Here is a 15,641-nt window from a genome sequence, read left to right as displayed (position 1 = left end):
AGCAATAGAGCTTAGTTTCTTGTATCCATTTAAGTCATAGCGTCTCACTTGTAAATACTACCAATAAAACACTTTAGATGATAACCAAAAGAGATTTCTATCTTTCCTTCTTAGCCCTGAAACTTTTCATTCTGAAAACCAAAGTTATGGAAGTTTTTTATTGAAAATTCTGATAAAAAAATTATTTAATATATAAATATTAATAATATATAATATATATATATTATATATAAATAAAATAAAAATATATAAAGTTAATAAACTAATTAAATCAATAGCTTGGAGAGGGATAGAAATATTTTTTTAGATAGAAATAGATAGATATAATTATATCTATAGATAGGTATAGATACAGGATAGAAATAGAGATAATTTTTCTAAAGGAGCACAAAATCAGCCACTTCTGGGTAATGACAATGTTTCTATAGATATTCTAGAAATAGATATAGATATAGGATAGAAATAGAGATAATTTTTTTAAAGGAGCACAAAATCAGCCACTTCTGGGTAGTGACAATGTTTCTATCCATTTCAAATTCATTGGAAGCTATCCAGCCAGCATTTAATATAAAATTCATTGACCTTTTCTTTTTTATAAAATAATATGTAAATATTAGCTGCAATAAGAATTGGTGGATGCTTTTGAAAGTCTTTAGACATCCCACTTTTAGTATGGAATGAAAATTGAGAATTTTTAAATACATTAAAAATTGTTCTAGAACTCCATGATTTTGTTTAGTTTTTACTTCTGACCAGGTTATAGTCTATAGATGCAATTACATGTCTCTACACAAAGTTAGCCCTTCATTTCAGACTGTTATGCTGCCATCAGAAAATTATAGAGCTAAAAGTGTTTTTAAAGAGGTGAGTCAGTATAACCTGAGAAGATAAATGAACAGAATGAGGGCATGAAGATCTGGATGAACAGGTGGTGGAAAACATCAATACTTTTATTATTTAAAATTAAAGATAATCTAAATTCAAATTTCTAACCCTTCAGATTAAGATACATTTGTTATTACAACAGGATCAGGCAATTTCAGTAAAGAACAGGAAAACTCAACCTGAACAATTTCTCTTCTATCTGTCAATGTACAGGAATGAATGTGGACAAAAAAGAACCTAGGAATATTAACCTGATTTCTTTCTCAGACAATTTAATTTATTTATGCTTGTCACAGAAAATTTTCTGCTGCTCTCCCATGAATATCCCAATACTTCTATAGGAAGTAAACTATTTCTTGGCATCAGCTGATTATCAATTTATATCCTGGGGAAAGCTGTTCATCTTTCAAATGCATCTTAAAAGTTGCATATCACATTCCTATGAATGAAAAATCCCTAAACCATGATTAAAAGTCAACAGAAAGCTAAGGCACAGTATTAAGGACTGGCTGACTTGATTTTACTCTTTTAAAGAATTTGGCCAGTAAGATGGGATTTAGAAAAAAATATTGTGTGGAGAGTTTTGGAATATTTTTAGTAGGTCAAATTGCAAAACTGCAAATTTCTTCTAAAAACATTAGTTTTAATATGAGAAAGTACCTCTGTTCTTCTCAGTAACACATTTATAGCCTGACTGTTTACAGAAACAATGTTGATGAGTCACACTGTCTGTTTATCTTTCTGTTCATCAGTCCCTTTCAAGGAACTTTTGAACTATTAGGTCATTTTCAACAAACTTGGAATCCCGAGAAGTTTAACGATAATTTAGAAGCAAACAGAAGAGTATCTATGTTGCTGTAGTCCAATGAACATCTCAAGCTAGCATAGCTAGTAATAAAGTTAAGAACAGAAGCCCTTTGACCACTGTGGATATTTACTTTCAACTTGGCCCTAACTACTGTTGTGCCAACCTAAATGTAGCATTTGGCTTTTCCACCATGCCATATGCATTTTTTCCAAGGTCCTCCAGGATCAAGTTATGCTGAAGAGCTCATATCCACATTATTAGGAGTTTGCCCTCTCTACAGCTGACTACACAAGTCTATGCTAGATGGTGCTTGCCTCTGGATCCAAAGTGCCCTTTGGGATCAAGATAGAACTAATTCTGGTGCAGGACTTTTCCATAGCCTCTCATCCTTGCAACAAACTCCTGAATGGCATTCAGGGTTTTGTTGGTTTTTTTTTTTTTCTCAGAGAGAACTATTTAGTTTACTTTAAACAAAGCCTCGGGCAAAGTAAGAGTTATCAGAGCAAGAGGGCTTTGAAATGAACAGGGAGCAAAATAATTGCACCTAAATGGGTGAGCTCATGACAGCCCACAGTCAGGCTGGAACAAGAATTTCCCAGTCACTGCACCACCGAGCAACTGATAGATCAAAGTCTTGGAAAAGGAGATCATTTCCTTTGTGATCTTGGTGTTCTTTCTAGTGCCAAGGAGGAAAATGTTGGTTTGTATGCAGAAAAATGAAAAATAAGTAGGAAGTGAGGATGCTGGAAACTTCAATAAACCACAGAGGAAGACTGGGAGGGATAGTGATACATGAGGGAAAAAAAAAAAAAAGGCATGAAACCAATAAAGAAAGCAAGATGCTATGACAGCTGGACAGATGTGTCACTGCAAAAAGAGAAATCAAAGGGAATATGAGATATTGATTAACAGCAAAAGAGCTGCAAAGGAGGGAATAAAAGTCTAAGGACAGAAGTCACTGGAAAACAGCTGCACAATTCTTTCCAAAACATAGAGCACATTCTAGGATATTTAACAATTTAGAGCACATTCTAGGATATTTAACAATCTTCTCTTTTGTAGATGCGGTGGGTGGACCATAACCAGCAGCTGAACACCTATCCAGCTGCTCACTCACTCCCCTGTCCTGCAGTTAGGTAGAAAATAGAAGGAAGGTGAGAAAATTCATGACTTGAGATAATGAAAGTTTAATAGGAAAGCAAAAGCTGTACACAAGCAAGGCAAAAAGAGAAAAGTCATGCACTACATCCAGTAGGGATGCAGATGTCCAGGCACTTCTTGGCAAGCAGGGCCTCAGCATGCATGACAGTTGCTTGGACAAGACAAATGCGACCAACCACAAATGTCCCTTCTTCCTCCTCTTTTCCCTCCTTTCTTGCTGAGCACAAAGTCAGACCTTAATACAGTGTTTTCAGGTTTAAGCACAACATATGGAATATCCATTTGGGTCCACTTCAAGAAGCTCCCAGCTTCTTGCCAACCCTGAGCCAACTTGCTTTCCACTTTCCAGGGGGTGGGGGTCAGGGGGGGTGTGGGGTGGAGGGGAAGCCTTGATGCTGTGCAAGCACTTTTCAGAAATAACCAAAACTTTGGTATGTTACCAACAACATTTTAGCCACAAATGCAAACCACAAAAGCATATGGGCTGCTATGAAGAAAGTTAATTCCGTCACAGTCAGACCCAGTAGAGCTGAAAGAAAAAGAAGTAATGTACTTGCAAAGTATGTTTCTATTAACAATTTTTAACTGTTAGTAGTTATTTCATTAGTTTAAGAGGCAGGGGTCTATGCTGTGGTGTTAAAGATCTAAATCCACTGTCAACCCAGAGTTTTATGTGGTATAATTTCAAGGGACTGATATTAAGGAAGGTGTGATGATTAGAAAACCAGAAAAACAAAACCGTAAAAACTCCAAAATTGAAATAGTTAGGAATGTTGCAAATAAACTCCAACATTTAATAATTAAAAATGCTTTTACAATCAATCTTGCCTTGAAAAGCTTAATCCCATGTTTTGCATAGGTATTATCCTGTAGTCTCCAGTTACATGATTGCATAATTAATTACAGGCCAGTTCTTTACTCCTTTGCACTAGGGAAAATGATAATTTTAGATGTGTATACTAACGGTCTGCTCCCATTTATCTGTGTACGTGACTTCGGACATTGGATTCTGGTCAGGAGAAGTTGACCACCAGGTCTCTCTGTCTGCACAGATAGAGTAGGCAGCCACTTTGAACAAAATATTTCCAGAGTGAAGAAAAACCATTGCTTCTGATTTCTACCCTGCCAATAAATAGAATTTTTTCATTAATAGCAAAAGTCCTCAGGACTTATTTATGTTTGTCTTAGCCTACCCTTTTCTAGCTATGATGGCAATTGTCTACTAATCAGGTTTGATTTAACTCCAGTTTACAGTGATAATGAGTTCAGATATACTGAACTATATATAGAATAAAAAGTGATTTGCAAGTGTGTAAACAGGATAACAGAGGTCCCACATTGCAAATGCAAACTATCACGGTCCTCGCAGGAGTATAGTCTTGTTAAACCAAAGTAGAGGTAAGAGAAATAACAGAAAACTGAATGACTGAAAATCAGTGAAGAGAAAGCTAATATATGCAGACAGTGATAAGAAAATATATACAAATAAACCCAAGCAGGCTCCAAGACCACAGGAAGATGGATCCCTACCACCACATCAAAATCTTCCCAGAGAAGAGCTTATGGAGTTGACAACTCCCTCCAAGAAGGCTGCTACTATCACCCTTGGGAGTCTGGGAGGGAAAGCACAGCACCAGACAAAAGGAGCAGCTAATACAAAGGGTTTTCTTATTAACTATTTTAACAAATGAGTCACAGAACTATGGTAACTGGACTAAGAATTGCTCTTTGCTGTATTTCTATTAGATTGTCAAATTAGACCGATGGTGAGATCTTGTATCTACATGTGTATTGTGTGTTTTGCCAGTAATCAGACCTTGAGTGTAACAGCTGAAAAACTGAGAAGCCTGTGCCGTTGCTGTGGCTATTTCCTTTGTGTAAGGGTTCAAACTCTGTGGGGAAGCATCTGCTTCTAGAAAGCTGAAGGAGGATCTCCCCAAAACTGTCCATCCCAGCTTTACCTGTATTTCTCACCACTGACCTACCTTCAGCAGACTTGGCTACAGCTGGACCATAGCCACTCACCCTTTGGGCAGCACACACTTCTGGGGAACTGACAGAACAGGAATGAGTGTATTAAAAATGTTAAATACGTTAAAAGATATCATCTGCAGCATCTTCATCTAGATCAACAAAATTAGCAGGTGTTTTAACTTTGCTTTTTCAATACCTTTTTTTTCCCATCTGCCACAGCCGCAAATTCCTTACCTTTTTGTTTGAGCTTCAGAAGCTGTAAGGTTACTGTTATAGAAGAGCATTTGAGAAAATTAATATTGTACTGTAAATAAGATAGATGGTCACAAATAAAGCAGTGCAAAATCAAATTATTGAGAGCTCTATCTGCTCCAAACATGGAATTACGCTACTGTCATTTAGAATAAATCTATATGTTGTCCCATTATCCTAAGGGAATTCAAGGCTATCAGCTATTAGCTGATATTAGCTGATAGCTATCACCAGGCTATTATTACAAAGAAACTCATATATGCAAAGTAAGCAAATTAAACTAATCTTAAATCTCATGAAGACTGAGTTTGCAATCTTAATAATCTTTTTTTAATGCAGGATTTGCTCTTTAATCCAGTTTTGTCTTAATTAAGCCAAGAAAATCTGCACCTCTTTTCTGGGGTAGTGCACTGCACTGCAATTCTCTTATACCTCTTGACTGTATAATAAATGCAACTGATACATTTATCAGTGCAAATCTATGACTGGTTTGACTTGAAATATATAGGAACACTTTCAGAATATCTTACCATGTGCCTTTTGGTTTTCTTTCTCACAGTATTGTTATTTATTCAGGTTTTTTATTAGTGTCAAGTGATCTTTCCATGATCACACTATAAAATATTTATTTAAAAAAAAAAAAAGTCTACCAGGTGGAAACTCTGTCTGAGAGTACTTTCACAAATACAAATCATGTTCTTGCTGTGTTATCAAGCTACGTCCTATATGATAAATTCAGTCTCTTTCACAGATAACTAGAAGTCTTCCTACTCAGCAATTCTAGATGGGTCTGTAAGGTCTATGACCTCTGAAAACACATGTTTCTGAAGTCTAGCAGAGATAAAAGGACTCCTGGTGTAACCTTGGAGAAATACCACAAGAAACAATCACTGATTTTTGTAATATTTCTGATCCATTAAGTGAAAGTATAGGTTATTTCCAAAAATAGAGATGCCTTTTTCATACAATGATTTTGGCTTCTAGAAAAACAAGCTGTGACTCAGTAGATCATAACTTTGAAACTCCAGAAGACCATAAGTGCAACCAGTCTTGGACATGTAAGCTAGGGAGAAAGCAGAGCAAGAGAAACAGTTTATCTAACAATTGCCATGAAACATGTCTGTAGCAGTGCATGTACCAGAGCTGGGTACCAGGCCATGAAAGGCATGTATCCGAGGGAAGCTGCATGCATGGCCGGCCCCTACAATAACTATACAGAAGAAGGAAGCAGAAAATTTTAATGGGCTCTAAACCTCCAAGGTGGAAAAGGGAGGATGAAGAAAAAGAGAAGGCATAAAAGTCCAGGCTCCCAAATCAAACTGTCTTGAGGTTTCTGGCATAAGAATCTTATTTAGGTAAGTTAGTCAGCTCCTTTGGACAGCAGCACAATATCCCAGAATTCATCTTGTCACTTACTATTCTGTCCTACAGACTCAAGGAGTCAAGCATCCTTTTCTCTCCTCATTTTAGGTGTGATTATCCATCACAAATTGATTTCTCTACCCAGTTCTCTTGTTTCATTATTCACTTCAGTGATTCCTCCCCATGGCTCTTATTGGCCATCCTCACTACTTCAAGTGCCAGGCCACTGTTGCTTGCTGCTGCTCTTGCTTTTATGATGCAATTCAAGTCATCAAGTGCAGCTGTGCTGCAAGTTGTTCATGACTGGCAGAAAGTTTCCACAACACCAGGTCTCCTTTTCCAGGAGGCAAATGAAGCTCTTTAAGACAATAGCTGGAAATAGCCATGGTGACAGGTTTCAAAGCACTGGGTATATAGCTAGGCAGAAAATTCAGGAGCCAGACAAATATGTCCCTAGCAGTGAAATGAGATACAGCTTAGCAGGACCAAGCCAACTGGTGGAACAGATTTGGAAACTATGAACGTGAGAACTGCAGTTAGGCAGGGAAAATAGGGCTATGTCCACTCTTTGCAAAGAATTAGGCCTAAGTGAAAGAGAAAAACAATATCCTCACCTACTTCTCCTTCTAAAGCCCTCCAACATCCAGTCATGACTTTATCATTCAAACTGAAAAGAAAGCATTGCTACGCTACCTGACCCACAAATAAACATTGTTCTGTAACAGCTACAAGAATTAAACCAACTATACAGTTTGGTGGAGAAGCAGATTCTAGCAGCTTTTAACTAAGGTTAAAAAATTACTATGCCTGAAAAGCTCAAGCCTTCACTTATAGTTCCTCTTCCAGACATAATTCTGCTTTCTTCTCCAGCTGTCTTCTGCACCAAATAAGGAGGGGCCTCTGGTTGTGTAATTAAATATCTCACCACATACACATTTGCAGAAGACCTGAAGAACTTACAAGACCAAGAATCTTTCTTTCATTTCCAACTGAAGCAACTGGTTTAATAAAATTTATTTCTCTTCCCTTGCAATACATTACAATTTTTAAAAAAATTATTTTTTAAACCACCAGATTTAAGGATCTATAGGCAATTCCTATTTGCCATATTTTGTGATCTCAAGAACTTTATTTTAAAGAATTTAAATAAGGCCCTAAAGACTATCAAGAATACCAAGAACAAAAGAACAAAATTACATAATTATAAAGTTATTCTGCCATCAAAATTTGAAACCTGAACCTTTAGCAATATTGGGACACCGGAATGAACATGTTAGCTAAGAGTAAGTGAAGTTTCTCTTAACTGAGAAAGAGAGAAACCTCACATATGGTATGTGCCTGAGGAGAACAATAAAGAAGTATGATCTGCATCTTCTCTTTTCTACCTGCAGAAGGTAGAAGAAGTCAACAATCAGCCAAAGGGTCAGGAGAAGGCTGAAGGAACAGGATTGGAAACACAAGCATGCAGTGTTTCCACAAAAGGACTCCAGCCATTTGTGTTATCAGGTGCCCTAGGAGCTCCCAAGCTGTGTCATGTCCCCTACTGCAGTAGGAGTGGTGGTGGTGGCTTTGGTCCAAATTTGTTGGGGCATTTGCCTGCTGGCCCACAGCCAACATTTGCATGGCGCATGCCAATGAGAGAGGGAAAATGGCCATCCCTTAGATTAGCTCTGAGGAAAAAGCCTGAACCAAATTTTGATCAACAAGGAAATGGCGCTTCCACATTTTAAGTTCTCTCTGATTAATATTAGAAGTCCTGATGCCTACATTGGAGAAACCTCAGCTTCTCAAAATAAAAGATATGCAAATCCTCAACAATGAAGACTTTTGTGTAACCTAAATATAAGGCTCACTGCTAGCTTCTGTCTCCTTGTCGCAGATGAGGTGATGCACTTCACTTATAAAAGTAAAAATACTATGGTTAGGTGGGCACATTGCTCAAATTAGCCCTTGGCTATTGTATTGTTATCTGTCTCCCCTGAATCCACCTTAAGATGGGTAAAGCCATCACAGCCAGACACATCTGCCACTGAGGGTTAGCATTTCAGAAGGGTTATGGGAAATAAAGATCAGTTTGGTGGGGGGGAGCACATCATCCCACTCCTTTTAAGAAACTGGCTCTGTACTTTATATTTTTCCCATTTCCTTAATTTGTTTTCTGTGACGCTGTTGTTTTTTTCTCATTAAGCCATTTGTTAGCACATCACTCCCTTGTCCTCTTCTCAGCTTGCAACTGCACTTTTAAGTGAAACTGAGTTATTCAGTTAAGTAGAGAAAACTTCATTCTCTCAAATCACATCTTTCTCTGTGTCTTACATATACACACACATATTTTTGTAAAAAAATCCTTTTTGATACAAATGAATATGATTCTTCCAATTTTAAGGAAAAAAACCTCAGAGTTTCATCCTGTTCCAATTTAGTTGAAAAGTTTTTGTGTTAGTTTACATGAATGAATTTTCTTCTTTAATACAACCACGTTAAAATCATATATTCCTCAGGTATTCATATATGGTTGTTGCCACTGAGTAAAACAGTATTCTCCTGTTCTCCTGAGGAGCTGAGACAGCAGATGTCTGGGTGCAGGACTACGCTTTTCCTGTGGAAGAGAAACAACTGCTGCAAAACAGGATGCATGCTAAGCATATTTTGCTTTATTTACACCCAAGCACTAGTATTTAAAAGACAGAGCTAAAGAGAGGCTCTTCCTCATTGAAACTTAGCCAGAAACTGTGAGTTGTTACCAGAAATATTCCCTACCTTCGCTGCAGCCAACTGGAGCCACAGAGAAGCAGAGGAAAACCCTTGGCTCTCGCAGCAACATTCCCCTCCATGAGTCTTTGCAGTGACCTAGAGTGAATGGCTCCAAGTCTTGTCTTCATTATTGTAAGACATGCTCTCTCAGTGAGGGAAGATCAACTGCAGCATGACTATTTTTGATCTGGTACCATAAAAATTATTCTCAAGCTCCACCTGGTGGTAGGAAACTGGCCCTTAAGGTCCTGTCCTTACTCAGGACAGAAGGTAAATCTAGGTTCAATTGGTCTAATTTGTAATACTTCGCAAGTAAATGCCTGATCTTCGTGGGAATGGAGAAAATTACTTTGTTGTTAATATTGTCAATACAAGATGTCAATAGTGATTTTACAGACTGTACACACAAGACTGACCATTTTCTTTCCCAGTTCTAAATAAAATGTATGCTTCTATAACACCTAGAGTTTGTCAGTTTACAGAATGAAGATGGTATACTCTCTACTGTTAACAGCAACATAATAGTTTTGCTGCTACTTTTTGGAAAAACACAACAAATCTTAGTAGAAAATGGTAACTCATCCAGTCTCAACTTCCCTGTACATAGTGATGGCCTCATCTTCTGAGACTGCAGACATCTACCTAGATCTTTCTAGTAGTTCTCTGAGGTAGGTTAATTAATTTAGCACACTGTGAGATCTGTGCTGGCTTTTAAAAAACAGTCTTAAAAAGCAAGGTACAAATTTCATGGATTGGTTTTAAAAATTACAAGGCAACACTTGTAACCACAAAAACCTCCCACACGACTTTTATTCTCTCCTCTGACAGAATAGGTAAGGGCAGGATGTAGCAGACCCCTCTCCCCACATCAGTACACCAACCAGCAGCAACCTCAAGGAGCTGCAGTGATGCAAGTCTGTCCCAAAACAACAGGGGGGGAATAAAATGAGCATTGTGCATTCTCTTTGAGTGTTGTGAAATATGAACGTGCTATTACAATTACTCTATAGCATGCTATATTTGTCAAAGCATGGTACAATCCAGTAATGATGCAAGAATCTCAATCTCATCTTCAGAAGCACAGAGACTGTTTTGTTTCGTTTCTTTCCCTTAAGTCTACCTGAGCTTGTTTTGGTTTGGGTTTTTTTTTTTTTTTTTTTTTTTTTTTTTTGTTATTTCTGTTTTGTGGTAAGTTTTTTCAATCCTGTAAGATGACTGCACACGTTCTCTTTTCCCCTCCCAGGATCGTATTAGTATTTATTTGTATCAGCAAACAGTATCATTGCCCCGCACTACACAGTGAGCAAGCTAATGCTTCAGTAAATTGTTGCTGCCTCCTGTTACATCTGTTCTGCTCTGTTCACTAATTGCCTGTCACAACCACTGAGCCATGGTGCCAGCCATGCTGCCACTTCCCTTTTGGTCAGCTTGTCGGCTTTTATTAATCTGAGCCCTGTTGCTTTTTCCACAGCCAGTCTTTTGCACTCTGGACATAATGAAAATCTATTACCTTGGTGTTATATGAAAGTGCCAAAACTATAATTCAAAAGAGAAAAAAAAAAGTTAATGACTTTTTGTGTGAAAGTTGACAGTTTCTTACCATAGCGGCAAATTATTTTCCTTGATACTGCTTCACTTTCAGGATTATATACATCTTTACTGTTCTTTCAATCTGTAGTGATATTATTAATATTATTATCATTATTATTGTTGTTATTATTATTATTACTACTACTACTGTATTGTATGGAAAGGAGATTCTAGAATCAAACTTTGTGAATGTGACAAACCAAATCTGAGTATAAGATATAGCGATATCTAAAATATGACAATTTTAAAGGCAAGTCAGGAGTGGATTACTGATTTTTATGTTGAGTTTTATCAGCTTCCATCCTTGGGGGTGGGCGGGGAGTGGGGGGGGGGGCGTGACGGGGAGGGGGGGAAGCAGTTGATTTGAAACTGATTTAGATTTGCTAGACTTGATAGTTCTTCGGAAACAATTATATTACCCACATTTTAATTCAGTACCAGAGTACTGAAATGAAAGATCATGCCACAGATATAGAATCACAGATTAATAGATTCATTTAGGTTGGAAAAGACCTTTAAGATCATCTAGTCTAGCTGTCAACACTGCCAAATCCACCACTAAACCATGTCCCTAAGCACCACCTCTACATGTCTTTTAAATACCTCCAGGGATGGGGACTCCACCACCTCCCTGGGCAGCCTGTTCCAATGCTTGACAACCCTTGAGGTGAAGAAATTTTTCCTAATATACAATCTAAACCTCCCCTGGCACAACTGGAGGCTGTTTCCTCTTGTCCTGTTGCTTGTTATCTGTGAGAAGAAACTGACCCACACCTGCCTACAGCTTCCTTTCAGGTAGTTGTAGAAAGTTATAAGGTCTCCCCTCAGCCATCTTTTCTCCAGGCTAAACAAACACAGATCCCTCAGCAGCTTCTCACAAGACTTGTGCCCCAGACCCTTCACCAGCTCCGTTGCCCTTCTCTGGACACGCTCCAGCACCTCAGTGTCCCTCTTGCAGTGAGGGGCCCAAACCTGAACACAGGATTCGAGGTGCGGCCCCACCAGTGCTGAGTGCAGGGGGACAATCACTGCCCTGGCCCTGCTGGCCACACTGTTTCTGACACAAGCCAGGATGCTGCTGGCCTTCTCGGCCACCTGGGCACACTGCTGGCTCATGTTCAGCCGGCTGTTGACCAGCACCCCCAGGCCCTTTCCTACCGGGCTCTTTCCAGCCGCTCTGCCCCCAGCCTGTAGCGCTGCGTGGGGTTGGTGTGACCCAAGTGCAGGACCGGCACTGAGCCTTGTTGAACCTCATACAGTTGGCCTTGGCCCATCAGGTCCAGCCTGTCCAGGTCCCTCTGCAGAGCCTTCCTGCCCTCAAGCAGATCAACACTGCTGTCCAACTTGGTATCGTCTGCAAACTTAGTGAGGGTGCACTTGATCCCCTCTTCCAGATCATTGATAAAGACATTAAATAGAACTGTTCCCAACACTGAGCCCTGGGGAACACCACTTGTGACTAGCTGCCAACCGGATTTAATACCATTCACTGCCACTCTTTGGGCCTGGCCATCCAGACATTTTTGTACTGAGCAAACAGTACAGCTGTCCAAGCCCAAGCAACCAATTTCTCCAGGAGAATGCTGTGGGAAAGGGTGTCAAAGGCTTTACTAAAGTTTAGGTAGACAACATCCACAGCCTTTCCCTCATCCACTGAGTGGGTCACTTTGTCATAGAAGGAGATCAGGTTTGTCAAGCAGAGCCTGCCTTTCATAAACCCATGCTTGCTGGGCCTGACCATCTGGTTTCGTTATACATGCTGTGTGGTGGCACTCAAGGTGATCTGATCCATAACTTTCCATGGCACTGAAGTCAGGCTGATAAGCCTGTATCAGTACCCTTGGGCAAATCCCATTGAGCCCTCTGGAATTTTTTCTGTCAATCCATATGCATATACATGTACTCACACATATGTATTATCTACACACATAGGCATCTGTATACTTATATTTCCATTTATATCAACTAACTCAATAGTAAGAACCATCCCAGGTTTATCTTCAAGACCCTTATAATTCTTGGCCCCTAGACTATGCTGAGCTGAGGACATTAGGTCAGTAAAGCTCCTCTAAACAGAGTTTTCCAAGTAACGCTTCTCAGTGTCTCGAAGAATATTTATTCTGCACAAGGTAACTGAAAACTTGTAAGCATATTTTTGGGGTTCTGCAGAGTCATATAAGTAGCAGAGAACCTATTTAGCTTTTAAAATAAGGTTTATTTTTAAGAAGCTGGTCATTAGCACCTCTCCTGGGACTCTGAAAGCAAGGATTGCCATGCACACTGTCTGTTCTGTTGCAGAACTCTGGTTTTGCATTTGTATATGGAAAAAAAAAAAAAAATCATGGCTCAGTGATGCCCCTATTGTTTCATATGCTGTATGAGCACAGGACAAAAATGTTGTCTCTTTTCAGTAATATTTACAGTCTTGTTTGACACACATGGCTAGATAACTTTCTAGCTAACTGCAGGGGTAGACACAAAGAAAAGATACAACTATCATGACAAATAAATGACCCCAGTGCAAAAAGATCCTTCACAGGTTTCAAGTTTTTCATGGGCACCATGGAGACTTTTAAAGAAGGTTTGTATTTTGCTCTATATTGCAAAAAATAAACTTAAATATGCACACACATAAAATTAAAAAAGAATATAAACCTAGTAATATTCGTAGGAACATATTAAAAAATACTTCAGAAAAATGCTGAAGTTCACCACAGCGAGCCAATCAGACACGTGAGCTGACAGCAACAGTACTGGATAGCTTGTAGGTAGCACTGAGAAAGGCTGTGGAGAGTCTTGAAAGAGGAGTAAATGAATTCTGCAAAAGAAAAGGAGACCTAGGAAGACAATATGAGAGAATAGATTCTGGACAAGAGAATACAGATGGATATGGAAGGATACTTCACAGCAATGAAATACATGAACAAAAAAATAACAGAAAGTTGTTACCAAGTCTCCATTGTACTGTCTGTATGCACTTTCTTCCCCTCCAAACACCAAGATAAATATGAAATATTTATCTGTGTTTCATGCAAGACTGTGCTTACCAGAATAACTTCTGATTCCTAACAGGGTTCCACAAGGTAAGGCATGCACATGGACCATTACCTCAGAGCAGCTCAAATGTAGCAGAGCAGTAGTGTATTCCCCTGAAATTGTTTGTCATGCATTAAGCTTTTAAGAAAACATAGGCATAATATGTCCCTGAAGGAAATGAGAGCTCAAGGTGACACTAAGTTACAGGACTGAGAGACAGAGTGATGTTCTCATGAGTAATTAAAAGTGGATATAACAGATCTTCCTTTTTTTTGCATGAAGAACACTTTTTTAAAATATGCACAGGGGCAAAATAATAGAAATGCTATTTCAGAATAAACAAAATAGGTTTGCTTCACAAATTTCTAAGTGTGACTTCATATGGGAATCAAAGTGCTAAAGCTTCGGGGCTAAGCATATGCTCTCAGGTTATACAAAGCTGAAGGACACTTTCCCCAGGCAGTGGATCTTGGCTGTCTATGTTATCAGCTCCCTGGAACAATCCCTGGCCTTGCTGTGGTCTGGATGAACTTATATGCCCCAAAACAGTTCCTGGGCACAGTTCAGGAGCTAGGATGGATAAAAGACCTTTACCAGACCTGCTTGCAGACCAGGAGCTTAATGTTGTATTTACAGGCAGGTTTATGCCTGTTTTGACCTTGGTGCTAGAGAACAGCATCAAGCACCTTTAGTTTATTAGTAGGTGTTTCTTGTCAGAGGCCAAATAAAGGAATGACAAGACAAACCCATCTTTCGGTTCACTTTGTTCCCCTGACCATGCGCATGAGCATGGAGTTCCAGCACTGGAGTTTCAGGATCCTTGGCTCTGTGGCAAGCCCCACAAAGCCTCTAAGAAACCCTGGCCCCACACTCACCTCCATTCTGCCTGACAGCTGGACTTTCAAGACACTTTCCAGCCTGATATAGAAATACAAGACATGGGGAGTAACCCTGGCTCCAGGAGTCTGGTAAGCAAAGCTATTTTGAAAGTTTCTGTTCAGCGATTATGAGAGTTTCTTGCTCCATCTATTAGGAATGAGATGACTTTTTGATTCCTCCTTATTTGCCCAACAATAAATATGTGAAAATTCTCTGCTAAGGGGCCAAATACTAACCAGACATTCTGCAGACTAGGAAACAGCTATCCAGAGGCCATGCCATTGTTGACAAGGTAAGCATGAATTTTGGTACTCTGCAACACCGTGGGGGGAGGGGGGTGGGGGACGGACAACAGAAAGAATGAAAAAAAAAAGAAAAAACCCAAATTGAAAACCCACAACATTTATACAAACCAAATAAAAAAAAAAAGACATCAAAAATCTTTCCATCTGCTTAATTATCATGTCAGATAAACTTCTGTTTGAACTTCTGATACAAAACACATACAAATACACAGAAAAAACACAATGAAAAAATAGCATTTTTGAGAGACTTAAGATGAAGTAAGGCTCATGTATTCTCAAGAAAAGAAGCCCATGTGAATGAAAACATGATGGAATAGTGAAGAAGAACAAGTTGTAAGACATGACACTTCATTTCTGGAGGACCTGGGAGATCAATACCTTCGCCTCTGTAATATTACCCACATCTATTCAGAAAGTATGACCTGAAGAATGGGTTGATGTGCATCAACTCATTTTCTTTCAAGTAACTGGGATGTAATGCAAAATCTGTAGACAAGATCATTGATTTTTTTTCCTCCTTTAAAAAATGTGATATTACGGTGAAATTTATCTGAAATGTGACTTCAGTGAAGTTATAGCTGGGATTAATTCATGCCTGTGCATTTACTTATTTAAACTGGCATGTATATTCCTTT

The sequence above is a fragment of the Falco punctatus genome (genome assembly GCF_963210335.1).
Source record: "Falco punctatus genome assembly, chromosome: 2".
Classification (NCBI taxonomy): domain Eukaryota; kingdom Metazoa; phylum Chordata; class Aves; order Falconiformes; family Falconidae; genus Falco; species Falco punctatus.
This window is presented reverse-complemented; position numbering follows the sequence as displayed.